General features: G+C 35.3%; 1 non-coding gene across 1 annotated transcript; it reads right to left on the reverse strand.

Annotated features, from left to right (window-relative positions):
- Positions 1-261: 261 nt before the first annotated feature.
- Positions 262-402, reverse strand: LOC118190298 (U4 spliceosomal RNA). The gene has a single exon (XR_004758405.2). It is a non-coding gene; the product is annotated as a U4 spliceosomal RNA (small nuclear RNA).
- Between the last annotated feature and the right edge of the window lie 15,391 nt (positions 403-15,793).

Below are 15,793 nucleotides of genomic sequence, written 5' to 3' on the forward strand. Positions count from 1 at the left end.
GTACGACCTTCCCTTATTTTCTAAGAAAAACTACGCGTGGGGTGGATTTTACCCCAGCGCGTGTGCCGACGGGTTAATTTAAACTTACAATAAGTAATTAAAAACCTTGAGCACTTTCGATCTAACGCGGTTCTCAGGTGACCTACTAACGCAACAGAACAGTTCAAAAGATTTTCTCATAGGGAGCCATTCACACCCATCCCGTTTAGAGACGCTACTCAGTTTTAAACCATCAGGATCTCTAATGTTATTTATTATAAACCCTCGTAAGGGTTCCCAAAAATTGCCTCTGCCGACGGTATTTCACGTCGCCATGGCGGGGTATTGGGAAAAGTTTTCAACTAGCAATAGTCACGCCTCGGTAGTACCTCATTGGCTATGACACTGCCTCTGCGCAAAGCTAACGAAACCTTGGTCACTTAATTTTGAAGCTAGTTTTATCACAGAGAAAGAGTGGTTGTTATTGATCAATAATCTTAATTTTTTAAATGTGACGCATTATTTTTGGAATACAGATCTGAGACAATATGAAGAAAGAATGTCATAATTTACTCATGTTTCATGTATAGGTTTATGTTTAGTATACTGAGTGAAAAAGTGAGTACCTAAAGATTTCAAGTATATAACAGGTATGATTGCCTGCTAAGGAATTATAATATAACTGATATTATAATTCCTTAGCAGGCAATCTTACCTGTTAGGATTTAAAGCTAGGTCCTTTCTCTAATGTTTTATCGTTAGCTGCAAATACTGTAAATGGATAAGCATATCATTATTTAGTAGTTTAATATATGAGCAAATTAAATTATTATATGATATTAATTTGGAACAAAAAATTCCTTTTTTTAATTTTTATTGACAACCATATTTAAAGTTATAGCAAAAACTAAAGTTGTAAGAATTCTAATAAGCAAGATAATATTGAAATGTCCTATAGCAATGGAAAATTTAAAGAGTTATATTTTCTTAACCTAAAACAAACAAAAATTGGTTCATCTCTTCTTCATTATAAATAAAGCCTAAGTTATAGCTACTAAATTTGTACTGGTTGTATTATGTGGAAAAACACTCTGATATTAGACAGCTACCGCCCTTAAGCCCCGCCTACTCTCATTGAGTTGTGAGCGATGCATATAGGCCAAAAACTGTTGCCGAAATTTACTGCTACATATTTCTATAAACCATAAACATTACTTGAATAACCTAATTACTATTATCATTATAATTAATATTAAAATTATAAATACTAAATTCGCACCCATTGTATTGTGGTCGAACCCATGAGCTACACCTACTTTTATTATTAAACCACGCCTCTTGATCATAAGTCCTGAGCAGCGACTAGAATACGAGGGACTCTTAACCAAATTTATTGTCACATATTACTATAATTCATAAAAGTGTTATATGAATAGCTTAATTGTTTTTATGAATTGTTTACTGTGAATTGCACAAACTCGGCATCGCGCACAACCTCTGCATTGCGCACCACATTGGCTTTGCCCATGTGAACATCGATCTATTTTCACTTAAAAAAGCATCCCAGAATTGCACAAACTCGGCATCGCGCACAACCTCGGCAATGCGCACCACATTGGCTTTGCCCATGTGCACATCGATCTATTTTCACTTAAAAAACATTCCAGAGTTGCGCAAACTCGGCATCGCGCACAATTTCAGTGTTGCGCACCACTCAAAACGTCTATACTGTTTTTTCGCTGTACTAGTTTCATATCTGTTCCACAAATTGGGCACTTATACGATATTGCAATCAAACTTTTCTCCATACACCACTCAATAAGGTTCTTTTTACCTCTTCGCTCCAACTGATAAAAAAAAAAATCCAGATTCAGATACTCATCCAGTAAGCACCGATTAATTGCTTACTGCAGAATTAAGTATTATTCAATAATCAAAACATTCTTTAAGCAAAAGAATTCTGTTCTGTATTATCAGAAGTTACGGTTATAATTTTTAACTCATGCATTCAATAATTTCAATCGTTTGGTAATGATCATTTTCAATCGTTTGGTATCTTAATAATACATTTGTAAGAGATAATTCGTTGCGTTAAATGCTAACACTACCACACAACACACAAAAGTAGATTTATAATTAAAAAAATCTCGCGCAGAACATTATAAACCTACCATTTCAACTCAGTTAACATATAATTTAAGTTTTCTTTAAATACGAAGCTATAGCATACTTATAACTTGTTTTTAAGAAGAGGCGTAACCAATATTACGTCATAAAAAGGCGTGTCCAAGCGTAAGAGAAGTAAACACAGCATCGACTGATGCAGCCTATTCTACGATTTAGCCTGTACTACTATCACAGAAGTTATGAATCTATTAAAAGAATATTTGACAAGTATAAAACAAATTTTTTTATAACTAAATTATAAATCCTTGATTATAACGACAAAAGTGAATGAATATTTGCTGGTATCCTTAACGCTTTCATTGATAATTTTTCCGTAAATCAAATATGCCCTCTTTGTAAAATTTTATTAAAAAAAAAAAAAAAAAATGGTAAAATCCTAGTATACGGTGCAACCTTGGCGCGACTTTGAAAATTATCGCCAACACCAAAAATGATCCAAAGAACGTCTATATATATACTATACACACATAGTATATGTATATACACACATAGTATATATACATATAGTATATATACTATGTGTGTATATAGTTATATATAGTAAATATATAGTTAAACATAGTATATACTATATACATAGTATATACTATGTTTAACTATATATTTTCTTTTAATGACCCGTTAACTACTCATCGTATATGTCCCGTATTTACTGCTCATCATAAAGTCGCCAAAAGTAGCCAAATCCCGTGTGCACCGGATACTAGAATTAAACCAAAAAATTAAATCAGACGAGTGAACACATTTGGAAAATGAAATTAAAAAATAAATAAATAAAAAGGTCAAAAGAGGCGCAGGATGAAATCTAAACACATTCTTAAAATAAATGTCAATATCGTTTAAAAGCTATTAAGCCTAAATCCGGCTCTGCAAATTATTATACATTAAAATTTGTTTTAAGAGAATATTAAATATCTCTCTATTTAAGTGGTGACATCTATCGACTGAAAAATAATCTATTATCAGTTGACTTAACTGTTCACAGATGGCAGCACGAAAAGCGTTCTCTGAAGTAATCGCATTTAATTCACCACAAATTTCTACTTTGGATAAAATTTGTCTACCATTTAATTAGGATGCGCTGAGCATAGTACTGTTAAAATCTAAACAAAATTAACAAATTTGTAATTTTTGAGAACTATACGTTGGAATTATCAAAGCTTTCATGAAAATTTCAGCATGTAGTCTCAATTATTTATTGCTGTTAAACTGAATAAAGTAACCTAAATTGATTATGCTCTCTTACGAAGATTATTACGAAGTTCAGTTTTAAAAAAAAAAGAGAGTTATATCTTAACAGGAGATGGGGGACTTGTGATAGGAAAAAATTTAGCCATTGTTAGCTGGTATAATATTTAGTAATTAGCGTGCATTTATTATCAATAAATCAACGTTAATTATCGAATATTATCTTTTTGTTAATAATATAATAAACTATTAATTAAAGAGGACATTTACATCCATCATTTATTTTTCATAGAAATTGTTAAGAATCCTATTATTTAAAAAATTCTTTGAGAAATTAAAGTTGCTTACATAACATTCGTTTATAAATGTGAAATTGATTCCTTATTCAAAATTCTTTATTTTTAACAAAGCAAAGTAGCTATGTTTATACGTGAAAGCAATTTTTGTTGAGTTATGCATGTGTCAAGTTATCGACATGCAGAGGAATTGGAGGAAGATTCGCCAATTTCATATAAGCATTTAAAGAATAAAAATATAATTTACTATTTCTTAACATGCAAACATTTTCTTTTAATTTAACTTTTCTTTATAACGAATTAAATAGAGAATTCTTCGATATACGTTTGCTCTTAGTTATAATCTAGACTGTTTTTAAACATTTCAGTCATTATATTTTTGGGTCCTTCAATAAATTTGTTATCAATATTTTATAAGGAATTCAAAATTGTTTATGTGCCGTTTTGAACTCTGAGAATTCGGCGAATTATATTTGGCTCTTAAATTCCTTCTTTTAGTTCTAAATAAGCAATGCCTCTGAGGCAATCGCCCTGTACAAGAAATTATGAATTAAAGGAGCCTTTGAAAGCTCAATTACTAAGGGTTGTCCCCAAGGTTATAAGGTATTTCTTCCACCTTGTTAGCATGCCTTCGTGATGTAGTTGTCAGTACACTCGGCGCGTATTCTAGAGGTCCGTGGTTCGAGTCCTGGCGAGGGCATTACTCATTTTTCATATCTCCTGCTTCGAAATAACCTAATGTCTCCCCAAGGTAGCTGTCTAGGTCTGACCTTTTGGAATGTAGTAGTAGGCTCAACTTCTGAAATCAATATTAATGGCTGAAGTATGTCGCAAAGGAGTGATTGCAAATAAGCTGTGATAAATGTATGACGTATGTATTAGAAGGAAAAATTGTAAATCCAGACTATGTATTGAAATCTCTGTTGCACACTGGCCTTGCTTGCCCATGTATCTTTGTTTTAAGACTCAGTAATTGCCGTCTGACCTGCCACCCACCCCGGTTGTGGTGAAGCGGGTAGTAGATAGCTTCCGGAGGCAGAGGCTTTAGTTCGTGTAAGGCAGCCTGCTAGACTGCATGGCAATGGAACCCCTGTTCTCTGGTGTATAATAATAATAATAATAGTAGACTCAACTTTAGACAAATCAATAACGTCACAAGACGTAAAAGCCCAAGCCTTTACTGATGACTTCTTGATTATTTTAAATTGGAAATTAGGTATTCAGCTAATAATAATAATAATAATAAAAAAATCTGAAATGTTTCAGATTTTAAATTACGTCCAAAGGGGCGTTTTTTAACATTTTGTGTGTTACCTTTCTTTATTAAATATCATGTTCCTCGCACTTAAACCATAAGATCCAGTGCAACAGGGATATCGCAAAATAGTTTTAAAACGAGCATATCTTTAGAATTTCCGATACAGAGACTCACGCGCTGGAGATAAAAATGTTTTTTCTGCACAACGTTGCCATTGCTCGCTTTGAAATCCTTGAGTTTGTTAATCAAAAATTCGTCAAAGTTTTAAAAAATAGGAAATCGATCATAAAACAAATTTTAAATTTCAAATTTGGTCTTCCACATGCTCATATTCGTTGGAGAATTACGTTATTCAAAATTCGATGACTCTATGTACCGTTATTTTATGACAATGTGAGAAATATACATACATTTACGCAGATTTTCATTATTTAATTTCTTCAAATATAATGCAGGACTCTAACATTTTATGGCAACAGTTTGAAAAGTGAACCGACATTTATCCGTCCGACGCAAAATGCCAAAACGAAAGTAATAGTCCTTCGGGACTCAAGTCCCTTTGGACTAATAAATATAATAATAATATAATAAACCACTAATAAGGTTCTGCAAATGCAAGAAAACTGATGCATACAACATAAATTCCAACCCACAGTGAAAGAAGCAATCATAATACTCACAAAGCCACGTTGTAATGACTGGTATTTAATCCTGCGAACCTTAAAGGTATATGCAGGGCTTATTGAAACTACTAATTGATTTAAAATCAACCACCATACTGTAGTCTTTACTGGCCGGAAGATCCATTAACCTCGCCAACAAATTAAAATACTTTATTAATGAAACAACTTGTTACAACAAAAGATATAATAATACATAATTTTTAATCAAATTAAAAAAGCCACGTTGTAAAAACACTGATCAAAGACTGAAATACCTATACACATTAAAGACTGTATCAACAATCTAATATCTCTACATAGAGTTATTGGGCTTGGCAACATCACGCAACACAGCCTGCATGGTGCTTGCGTGTAAAAACTGTGTTTTATTTTGTTCTACAGTGTTTTATTCTGTCTGAGTAATTATGTGCAATCTAATAACTAATACTCTACAAGTATAATGTATTTGATCTCGCATTGTGTATCTATTCGTATTGTGTACCTATTGTGTACCTATCTGATTTCGCGTTGTGTAACTATCTATAAGCATCGTGTATCTAATATAAGCCCTGCGTAACTACTCAAAGTATATAAGCATTGTGTATATTGCTTGTACAAATGCAAGCAATTTACTAATATTCTACAGTGTGTCTGCATGTTTTATGTATGTTTTATATGCGCATTTTACATATGATCTATATGTGTCTTTAAATGTGTAAGTGTATAATATATATTAGCTTAATTATGTTTCATTATAAGTATATGTTTTACTTGTATTATAAGTGTGTACAAACTAATATCTAATTTATATCATTCTATAATGTGTTTACATGTTTTACATGTGCTCTTATATGTGTTTTAAACGTGTTTTGTATGTGTCTTTATATGTGCAAGTATAAGCGTATGTGTTCGTATATGCTGTAATTTGTGTCTAACAAAGCAAGATGTAACAAATCATTCGCCTATCGATCGAAACTAATGTATTCTTAAGACGCCTCTGTATGGCCATGTACAATTACATAAAATTCTTCAATGAACCCCCGAGGTGGCCTCATGAGGCTCCAGGGAGTTACTACCACTAGATAGAGGAGGGCACGGGACATATGCCTGTTTACCTCTGTTAAACACCAGGCTCCTCCGTCACCTGTCACCTGTATAAACAATAAAATCTTCATTAACCGTATAAACTGCAGAGAAAGCATTAATTGTAAAGCACTATTTGAAATCCTTAAGAACTGAACTCTTTAAGAATTCTGTAGTCTTGCACTGAAACTGCATTTGTCAAATATTATTGCAAATATTCCAATATTATCGTAAAATTTCAGCTTTAAAAACTCTGCATAGAGTTGCACTTACCTGTAACTGTATATTAATAATATAATGTATGTACATAATATTGTAATATTCCAATATTATCGTAAAATTTCAGCTTTAAAAACTCTGCATAGAGTTGCACTTACCTGTAACTGTATACCCAACTGTAAAATTTTTACTTTCAAAATTTTAAAATTTCACCGCGTAGAAGCTACAGTTCCACACTATGTACACTGCGGAAAAAAAAAAGGGTAAGGGGCAGTTCTATACCTCCCGTCCTGCAGGGCCAACTAATGAAATTCAATTATTGAAAGCGCAACTTAGGATATATATTACACTGGTGTGCAAAACTTAAGCAACAGCAGGGTTTTTTGCCATAACTCCACGAGAAATCAACTGAAAGACATGAAATGCAGAAATGAAGGAGAGTATTATGTCCGTATAGGATGACGAAAGCGTAGGAGCTGAAAAAGGAATACAATGCATACGGGATGGAATCAAACAAAAACAAGCTTTATTGAACGCATAGTATCGTGACTCATGATTGTTTATCCAAGAGGAAGGACAACAAGCAGATGTTCCTTAATATGGAATATGCCCTCCCCTCACTGCAATGGTTGCTTCGCACCGTCTGCGCATACTCAGAACCAGCTGGTGCAACATTTCTTGCGGTAGGAGTGCCCATTCCTCAATCAGCATCTGTTTGAGTTGTTGAGTGTTCTCCGGAGGATGTAAGCGTGCTGCAATGCGTCTCCACAAAGCATCCCACACATGTTCGATGGGATTTAAATCTGGGGAGTACGCTGGCCAATCCATTCGAATGATATCTTCACTTTCCAGTAGCTCCTCAACAGCAAGAGTCCGATGTGGCCGTGCATTGTCATCCATAACAATTATGTCTGGGCCAATGGCACCTTGGAACAGACGCACATGGGGAAGGAGTACCTCCTCACAATAGCGATCCCCGGTTACAGATCCTCTGTCGAAAACGTGGAGCTCAGTTCGCCCGTTTAGCATAATGCCTTCCCAGACAAGAACTCCAGGACCACCGTTACGGTGTCTTTCCTTGATGTTACTGGGATAAAATCGGATCCCGACCTCTCTCCAAATCAAAACACGTTGAGAATCGCTTCTGGTACTGAACCGACTCTCATCCGTAAAGAGGACACGACTCCATTGATTAGTTGTCCAGTTTTTGGGCTCTCTGCACCACTGTAAACGGTGGCGTCGGTGGCCAACTTTCAACGAGAGGCAGCGTTCAGGACGGCGGCCGAATAGGACCCCTTTCTGAAAGCATCTGGCCACAGTAAACCGCGACACTTGTCGCCCCGTTGCTGTACAGAGTTGCTGAGCAATGGCGCTTGCTGACTGCTGTCTGCCTCCTTTCCGCTGCAGGACAATATATCGGTCATCCCCTGCAGTTGTCGTCCTCGGGCGGTCACTACGAACCTTTCTAACAGCTGTACCTGTGGTTGGAACCCTTTCCAAGCGTGCGAAGCGACATTTTTGTTGATTCCGAACTCTGCAGCTACACTGAAGACAGTACACCCCTCCTCTGGCTTTCCGATCATTCATCCACGTGTGAAGTCGTTCAAATGATTTCTTCTAGCCATATTTCACGAACTGACTCACTGACACTTGCAGCGAATATGTTGAACTGCATCTCCGTCCTTCCTTTTATTCTACTGTAGCTGCGCGCGCCGACATCACGCGTTTTGTGTACGCTCACGTCGCCTCTGACGTTTCGTTCCTGATATTTGCATACGCATGACGTTTCTACTGACTTACGCGTTCATTGTACTGATCTCCAGACCTCCTTTTCTGCAATTTCCTGGCTATTTACTAAATTTTTACATTGTTGCTTAAGTTTTGCACACTAGTTTAGATTTATGTATAAAGCGTCATTATAACTTAGGCATTTTGACACAAAATCTGACTTTTTCTGAAATGACATGCCAATTTTTTTTTGATATTTCGATTCTACGACTCAAATTATGCCTAAATATTAAATTTTGTGCGAAATTTCCGGAGAAATTCAAAAATTTATCTTTGTATTTTTTTCAGTTTTCGCCAAGAATAGTTTACTTGATGAACTTCTTAATTTATAGCAACCTATTTTCCTTTTCTTTTTTTCATTGTAGAGAAACGGAAAAAAAGATCATCATTCGTTATGTGACATATGCACCTTCGGACTTCCAGGTGCTTAATGAGAACTACCTGTTTGCTCAAGGACAGAATGTACGGCAGACTTTTTGAAGGAAGGTGCAGCGGAAGCTCCCCTGGTCCGGTTTCCGGACATAAAGGAATAATTATTTTCTTTCCAGGTTTTAACAAAACGAGGAGAGAGCTTTGTGTAAAAAGCTTTTGATACTATAAACGAGAGAAAGCAGACGCATCCTAGCGTCGTCGCCGCGTCAGCGGCCTTTGTATGTACTACGGCTGAAATGATATGATTATTTTAATTACTATTCAAGAATTTCTTATTAAGTTTTTAAAATAAATATTTTAAAAGACAACCGGTATTTTCTTTCACCGAACACGGGTGTTCTGACGTTACAGTTATTTCAAATAATTTTAACAAAGTGCGTAAACCACATTTGGCGTTATTATCGCTTATAAAAAAATATGCCAAATTTCAAACTGCTCCAATATGTAAATTCATGTATATCTTAGAAAATTTTGAATAAAAAATTTAACTTTTTGCAGGTTTGGATAGAAATACATCTACTTTAAGACCATGTTAAAAATTGTTTATTTTATGATACAAAAAGGTTTTCGAAAAATTTATAAAAAATATTTAAAAATACAAATTAAAAAAAAAATCATAAAAAATGTGCGACTTATATTTGGATTAAGCCTAAATTTCGAATTCTGGAAGATTAAGCCTAAATTTCGAATTCTGGAAGAATTCTGGAAGATTAAGCCTAAATTTCGAACTCTGGAAGAAGGAATCAAGTAAGTTTTTTTTAATAAAACAGAGATTAATAACTATATATCAAATTCAATTAACACAGAGGAGCCAAAATTTTGAGAGCTAATTTTGAAAAAACTGCTCGTGCGATTTTTACAAAACTTGGTAGTTCGGCATAATTTGAGTCGTAGAATCGAAATAAAAAATTGGCATGTCATTTCATAAAAAGTCCGATTTTATGTCAAAATACCTATGTTAGAATAATGCCAAATCTGATATATAATGAAATAATGTCCAAATCTGATATATATCTCAAGCACGCTTTCGAGTCATGAAAATCGCAATTTGAATTTCGTCAATCGGTCCAGTAGAACGGGAGATACAGAACTGTCTCATATATATATATATATATATATATTCACAGGGTACGTAGGACTGCATCTGTAAATTTTTCTTATAATTGTACTTATACTCAGAAATAAATTCCCAATTGACCTGCCAACCATACCCTTAAGATGTGAATGATTAAATAATAGGTTACTTTCCATTAGCTGGATAAAATGACTTGAAGCATGAGCCATCCAGCTAGCGGTGAGAAAAAACTTATTTACTAAAAATAACTTTCTTTCTTAGGGGCTCTTCTACTTAACCTTCTCTATTTTCAAACCTTTTCGTGTGGCCAAAATTTGAATATAGTTTCTGTTCAGAATTTCGATTTCTCTAAGTTAGCATTAATGTTCCATTTTTACTGTGCAAACAAATGATGCAGTCTACTTTTCTCTAAGAGACGCCAAAGTAATATATGTTTTTATCCTGTAAACGAATACGAGCTACTAGTCCCTTTACGATGCCAAAAGAAAAATTATTTGAAGTTTTTGCAACTGTGAACCCTCAGTACTCGCAAAAAGCATAAGAGTGAGAGGGCAGTGTACACCGCTTATTAAACTCGCCGGTTAATATACTCAGCCGATTATTACGTTCAAATTTCCAGAATATTTACTAATCTATAGCGAAATCGCCGTTTATTAAACTCATCTCCGCCATCTTTTAAAATGGGGTTTTCCAAATAGCTCTAAGGCCCACCAGCGGCCGAGCGGTAAAGGCGCTGAACACTGGTAGTTCGGTCCGAGGTTCGAATCCCGCGAACGGGCTAGCTGCATGGGCGTTTTCGTGGTTTTCCCCATGTGTAACGTGTATACGAGCCAGTTTCCCTTAGAAAGTCCTCCACGAAGGCATCCCTTCCCTTAGGCAGATAGCCTTAGTGTGCTTTGCCGTAATTAAATAAACCAAACCAAATAACTCTGTGCAGTTTGCTTAAACAGAGAAATAAATTGATAAAGAAAGTGTAAAAAATGTAAAGATCTCAAGGAAGCGCAAAAGGAATGGAAAATCGGGTAACGTTTGAAACCGCTCTTCTAGAATGGTTTCTAGCAATGAGACTAAAACATATTCCACTTTCTACAGCTCTTTTGACCACAAAAGCTGCAGAATGCAGAATTCGCTGAAATGCTGGTGGAAAATTTTGTGCCAACTGGCTCTTAAGATGGAAAGAGAGATGTAATATTGCTCATCGGAAACTGCATAGTGAGAAGAAAGGCACAGATTATCATTCGGCTGAAAAACGGATAAAAGACATTTGACTCGGGCTTCAAGAGGAATACAAGCCACACGAAATTTATAACGCAGGCGAAACTGGTCTATTTTACAGAGCATATGCTATATACAAAGATACAAGCAACGATGACTGAAATATATTTATAAATGATTTTTATTAGATTCATATTTAAAGTTGATGAAAATCGGAAAAATTCTTAATGATTTAAAGCAATTCTTTCCGGTCGCTATACAGGGCATTCAGAAGTTAAGTCCCACAGGGAAACGTTAAAAGGAAATCACTACCCATTTAATTAATAGCTACATAATTTATATTGCAATGCATATTAACCTTTTGAAGACGGGATGGCCATTATAGTGGCCATAGAGTCCTCTCTTTGAAAAGACGGGGTTCTCCACTTTATTGGCCATGTCTTTTCCCCCCATTTTCCAGGCTGAAAAGTGGGGTGAAATGTCAAATTTGACGTCCCTAAGGTTTTAACCACTTATCTCTTTCAAAGGTCTTCCTTTTGCGACATAGATGCACCCCTCTCATAATCCATTAAACTACACACAAGAATCTTTGTTGCAAATAGGAGGCGATTTCTTAAAGGGAAGAAAGCATTCGGTTCAAGATTCCCCATCCTTTTGTAGCTTTTACTGCTACCGAAGCCCCGGCCTCGAAAGGTTAAAAATGGCATCTGTTTTCTTCTTATATATATTCTAATTCTGTAGAGTATCACTCTTTTTGATAAGATATACTAAGTTTATAAAGACCTTATTTTGTACTAATCAATTATTTTTATTTTAAGAAACTTTCCTTTCCCTTCTGATTTCAGTTTACTACCAGAATGCAAACTTCAATGCCGTACATACAAAATCTCAATGAGTTCCGAAACAGCATTTAAGTAACAGAATAGAAGAGTTCGTAGTAGGTGAGTTAGTTATCTATAGAGCGAGTTGCGCCAAGAACAAGTTTATGACTCAAGCGAGATTTATGTCTGTTTTTCAAGACATAGCGAGAATTCATTATTTAGTCTTCAGTAAGGTCTATATTTAGTGCTCCCAAAAAGAGTAAGACTTCAGAAGGTCAGCTTATACGTACGTTTATACGTACGCTTGTATATTCATATTTTACTATTCATGCCTACTGCTCTGCGTTATCTTTGCTCATTGATTTAAACTAAACGCAGTGGCACAACAGCCCTAGTGGGCCACGGCCTGCAGTGCCCTTTTTCTGCTTTCTTGACCTTCGGTCGCGGAGTGCATCAGCATATGCCCTGGACAAGTGGTCTTCTTGTCGCAGGACCCCCCCCGGTGTTTAGTCCCCGAGCGAACTTGGTACTCATTTTATCTACCTACTTTAGTCAACCTTGTCCAGCCCGGGGATCGAGCCCCGGACCTGTAGTACAGCTGCTCGACGCGCTAGCCACTTCGCCACTGGGCAGTCACATACACTAGTATAAAGATTATTTAAAGAGCCTTTAATACGATATTCGTGTTTTATCGGAGAGGTGGTATCTCGGCTTTTGCCCCCCCCCAAATGCACTACTTTTCTAGGCACTCTATAGCTGTGCGAAGCTTGAAAGAAATGAAGTCTCATACATCGTATTAGATTTGTTTTTGTTTTTGATAAAAGTAATCCAACTACTGTTGATGTATTTGGTATTTATACAGATGGTTCTGGCGTCGGAGAGAACGTAGAAGCTGCCCCCCTTTTATTTTACTATGGAATTGAGGTGTATTATAGAATGTTTAAGTTGAACATATATAATTCATTTTTCCAAGCAGAAAGTGAAGCTTTCAAACAAGCCTATTATGGATTAAAAACACCTTGTCTATACTCACGTCTTTAAATATTTACACTGACTGCCTGTCACTTCTCCATGCGCCCTCCCGCCATAACAATTTCAATCTATTAATTGTCGAAATTAATTGTCATTTATAAACTTTGAGTTCATATTTAAATATTAATCTCCATTGGGTTAAGGCCCATGTGTGATTTATTGGTAATGAGAGGGCCGACAGCCAGCCTGGCCAAGCAGGCTGTCTCAAATGTCAGTGCAATGGATATTGAAGTAACAGGTTCGAAGGGAATCGCGGAGTGCATCAGCATATGCCCTGGCAAAGCGGTCAGCTTGTCGGAGTCAACCTTGCTCAGCCCGAGGATCGAACACCGGACCTGTGGTACAGCTGCCCGACGCGCTAGCCACTTCGCCACGGGGAAGTCAGCACATTGTTTTAATCGAAGTAAAAAAGTAAAACACATAAAGAAGTTTCAAATTCAGTTTCAGCTGGGCGAGAAAGAAGAACAAAGAATCTGTATGACTATAGTTTTAGTCATTTAGAATGCAAATATTTGAAATTCAGCGGTAATTAAAAATATAAGTGAACTTTTTGTGCCAAAACTCTTTAAGTTGCTTGGTTACAGAACACAGCAAACCAAGTGAGAACCTTGTGCCTAGGGAGGAGTATGCTTTTGTGATGAAAGGCAACTGGATAATAAGTAATGTTTAGTATCCAAAGCTTATTCTGAACTTGTTCTTGTTGTATCACCAAGAAACCTAAATTTTTCTATTATAAATGTAAATTTATTTAAATTATTACTTTCATTTACATATCTTAATTGCAATTTTATTTAATTACATTTTAATTCATGCATTTATTTTCTATTTACAGTTTTTATTGATAACAAAACTCTGGAAATAAAATCTATGTCAACTCATTACACACAAATATACAGTACATCTTCAATTATCCGAACTCCAACTATCCGAATCGATGATTATCCGAACCGCTTTCAGAATTCCAGAATTTTTCAGAATCAACTGAAGAAGAGAAGGAAAAGGAAAAACAAGCTCAAGAAAATGAAAGGGAAGAGACAGGAGAACTCCTGGATGTTCCATGATGTGTTGAAAACTCCTGGATGTTCCATGATGTGTTGAAAACTCCTGGATGTTCCATGATGTGTTGAAAACTCCTGGATGTTCCTGGATGTTCCATGATGTGTTGAAAACTCCTGGATGTTCCATGATGTGTTGAAAACTCCTGGATGTTCCATGATGTGTTGAAAACTCCTGGATGTTCCATGATGTGTTGAAAACTCCTGGATGTTCAGAAGTTAGTGCTGATGATATAGTCGTATAGTATGTGATTCAGCAGACCCTGGGTTTCAAATTCTAAATGATGATGAACATATTAAAAGTGTGAGAGAAGAAAGTGTCGAGGAAAAAGATGACCTTACTGTCGAAGTTGAAGCAGACACAGGACCAGCTTTAAAACTGCGTTGAAGTGGATGGAGCGTCAGCCCGAGTGTGACCACATGCAACTTCTTATTGTCAAGCGGATGCGCGACTTGGCTGCCAGAAAAAGCGCGAAGATACTTTAATGGAGATATTCAGCAAGCAATGACTTTCAGCACTTATACATACGGTACAGTACTCTATTCAACATGTACGTAAAAGTGTTGCCTTTTCATTTTAATTAATTAAAACCTCTTTTTCTTTAAAAATATTTTCCCCCCATTTTCAACATGCAGTGCATACAATAATTAATTAAAGAGTACGTAGACCCATTCTTCCGAAAAAATCCGATTATCCGAATAGGGTCTGGTCCAATTTGATTCGGATAACTGGAGGTTTACTGTATACAAAAAAGCGAAATTTAATTAATAAAATAAATGAATCAATTCATGCCACCATAAAGAATTTTGTATAAATAATCGTGATTCATTTTTTGAATTTCTAAATATCCAAATTTTTAATAATGATTTTTATTTTACGCTGACATTTTTGATTTGTTACATATGTTCGAATTTTTTACTCTATGTTTTTTAATTCTTGATAACTTTTTTAATTAGTAATATAAATAGTTTATTAAGTAATGTTACATAATTGTTAATAATTATATATTAATTATTTAACACAAACTTCGAAGCTTATTAAAAGCTAACACTAAATAGTTCAAAGTTAATACTCTTTCGGAATCGCACACTCGAAGATTTTTTCTAATTTAAATTGGCATAGCTAATTAAGAAAAAAAATGTATTCTTCAGCTAATTAAAAGTACACTTTACATGAGAACAAGTCGGACAACGCAATACACGTATTAATACATTATTGCTTTGTTCTGTTTACAAAACTTATGTTCTACGCTTGGATTTTTAGAAATACGTATTATACTAGTTTCCTAAAATGAAAATACGCATTCCTGTTTTGCTCCTAATGAAAAAAATTTGATGCGTCCACCACGCGACTTCCTTGTACGGAATATTAAATTATATGTATTTTGCATATCATTTAAACTTATTGGACTGAATTAAATCTACTTCGTCAATAGCGCATAAACCACAATAGAATAAATGCACTCTTTAAAATGCACTATATTTATTTAATGTAGCGACACT

Source organism: Stegodyphus dumicola, chromosome 11 (assembly GCF_044657685.1).
Source record: "Stegodyphus dumicola isolate Sdum_Otavi_A_Nest chromosome 11, ASM4465768v1".
NCBI classification, from domain to species: domain Eukaryota; kingdom Metazoa; phylum Arthropoda; class Arachnida; order Araneae; family Eresidae; genus Stegodyphus; species Stegodyphus dumicola.